Source organism: Apium graveolens, unplaced genomic scaffold (assembly GCF_009905375.1).
Source record: "Apium graveolens cultivar Ventura unplaced genomic scaffold, ASM990537v1 ctg2910, whole genome shotgun sequence".
In the NCBI taxonomy this organism is placed as follows: domain Eukaryota; kingdom Viridiplantae; phylum Streptophyta; class Magnoliopsida; order Apiales; family Apiaceae; genus Apium; species Apium graveolens.
The window spans coordinates 15,404-17,846 of record NW_027417845.1 but is presented as its reverse complement, the minus strand read 5'-3'; the positions used below and the strand labels follow the sequence as shown (position 1 = coordinate 17,846).

At 42.4% G+C, this 2,443-nt stretch overlaps 1 non-coding gene across 1 annotated transcript; it reads left to right on the top strand.

Annotated features, from left to right (window-relative positions):
• The first annotated feature begins 1,654 nt into the window (after positions 1 to 1,654).
• LOC141700781 (small nucleolar RNA R71) lies at positions 1,655 to 1,761 on the top strand. Its single transcript, XR_012566506.1, has one exon. It is a non-coding gene; the product is annotated as a small nucleolar RNA R71 (small nucleolar RNA).
• The last annotated feature ends 682 nt before the right edge of the window (positions 1,762 to 2,443 follow it).

Sequence of the window (2,443 nt, the reverse complement as noted above, 5' to 3'; positions counted from 1 at the left end):
GGCTTTTTCTAAGGCATCGGGCCTTAGCAATTGATCAAGTTCCGATGTGACCACCGAATCGACCAACTCCACTTTTAAGCACTCCTCATTATCTGTAGGAAATTTCATAGCATTGAACACACTAAATGTAACATCCTGATCCAGAACTCGCATTGTGAACTCACTCTTCTACACATCTATCAAGGTTCGGCCAGTTGCCAAGAAAGGTCTTCCCAAGATTATGAGAATCTTCTTATCCTCCTCGAAATCAAGAATTACGAAATCAGCAGGGAAGATGAGTTTATCAACATTGACCAAGACATCCTCCACAATACCTCCCAGATATGTAATAGAACGGTCGGCCAACTGCCAGGTCATATAAGTCGGTTTGGGATCAGGTAAGTCCAACTGCTTGAAAATTGACAAAGGCATCAGATTGATGCTAGCTCCCAAGTCACATAAGCATCTGTCAAAAGACACTTTTCCAATAGTACATAGAATATTGAAACTTCCTGGGTATTTAAGCTTCAGAGGTAATTTCTGTTGCAGCACAGCACTGCATTCCTCCGTGAGAGCAACAATCTCTAAATCATCTAGCTTCACTTTTCGAGAGAGAATACATTTTATAAACTTTGCATAACTAGGCATCTGCTCAAGAACCTCAGCGAAAGGTATGTTGATATGAAGTTTCTTGAACACCTCCAGAAACTTCTCAAATTGCTTGTCCAGCTTCTTCTTCTACAGCCGCTTAGGAAAAGGCGGTGGAGAATAGATCTGTTTCTCCCCTGTATTTCCCTCAGGAGGAGTGTGCTCAACAGTAGTCTTCCTTGGTTCCACTTCTTCATCCTACTGCTCCACTTCTTTCTCAGCCCGAGCTTCTTTAGTCAACTCTTGAGTTTGTTCAGGATTCACAACATTTCCAGACCTCAAAGTGATTTCCTTTACCTGCTCCTTAGCTTCCCTCTTTCCTAGCACTTTAGTGTCACTAGGGAGTGTACCAGGCTGATGTTAAGCAAGGCATTGGCAATTTGCCCAATTTGATTTTCCAAGGTCTGGATAAAAATAGCTTGACTTTTGCACATAAGCTTCAACTTTTCTAATTCAGATTTTTCATTAGCTTGTTGCAGCTGGAGTTGTTGTCTTGGTGCATACTACGGTTGCTGAAAACCAGGGGGTTGTACTTTTAGTTGGATACTGCTGATAAGGCTATTGAACCGCATTCTGAGTGTTGCTCCAACTGAAATTAGGATGATTACGATTGTTGGGATGATAGGTGGCTGGCACTGGTTGCTGCGATTGCTGGAAGTTGCTCATAAACTGAGCTGATTTACTAGAAATTGAGCACTGATCAGTCTCATGGGCACCAGCACAAAGCTCACAGACACTAATGATTTGATTAACTCTATAATTAGCCAAAGTGTCCACCTTCATCATCAAAGCCTTAAATTGGGCAGCGATAGCAGTTGCTGTGTCGAACTCCAGAATTCCTGCGACTTTTCCCTGAGTCAGGCTCTGGGAAGGATTCTGGTACTCATTAGCAGCCATTAGTTCAATAAGTTCATAAGATTCATCGTAGCTTTTATCCCACAAGGCTCCTCCTGATGCTGCATCAAGCATGGGTCTAGAAGTAACATCTAATCTATTGTAGAAACAGTTAATAATCATCCAATCAGGCATGCCATGGTGTGGGCACTTCCTCAGCATCTCCTTATATCGATCACAAGCCTCACACGGAGATTCTCCTGTTTGCTGAGCAAACTGAGTAAGAGCATTCCTGATTGCAGCAGCTTTCGCCATAGGGAAGAGTTTAGTGAGAAACTTTTGAGTAAGATCTTCCCAAGTGGTGATAGACCCTGTTGTTAGAGAATGTAACCATCACTTAGCCTTGTCCCTTAGAGAGAATGGGAAGACTCACAGCTTGATAGCATCTTCAGTTACATCATTGAACTTGAAAGTGTCGCAGATCTCGATGAAATCCCTGATGTGCATGTTGGGGTGTTCAGTAGGAGAACCCCCAAAATGAACTGAGTTCTGTATCATCTGAATCGTGCTTGACTTGATCTCATAAGTGTTATCCCCGATGGATGGTCTGATGATGCTTGACTGAATGTCATTAAACTTAGGCTGAGAATAGTCCATCAAAGCCTTCGGATTTTCCGCTTGATCACCCATCTCTACTAAAGCTGGTTCTTCAACTTTCTCTTCTTCTTCTACCTTCTTTTCTTCCTCGAAAACTTCCTTACGAACTACCACAACTTCTTCTTCGGCTTTATCCAGTGTTCTTTTACAAGTACGTGAACGCGTATGCATATACCCTCGCTAGAGTACCTAAAATAAGACAAGGACACAGATAAGTAACAATGTCCGAGTCAATGAACTTTGACGACCACTGATGGAAAATACATAAACTAATAATTAACACTGCAGTCCCCGGCAGCGGTGCCAAAAACTTTTTAGTCGCTAA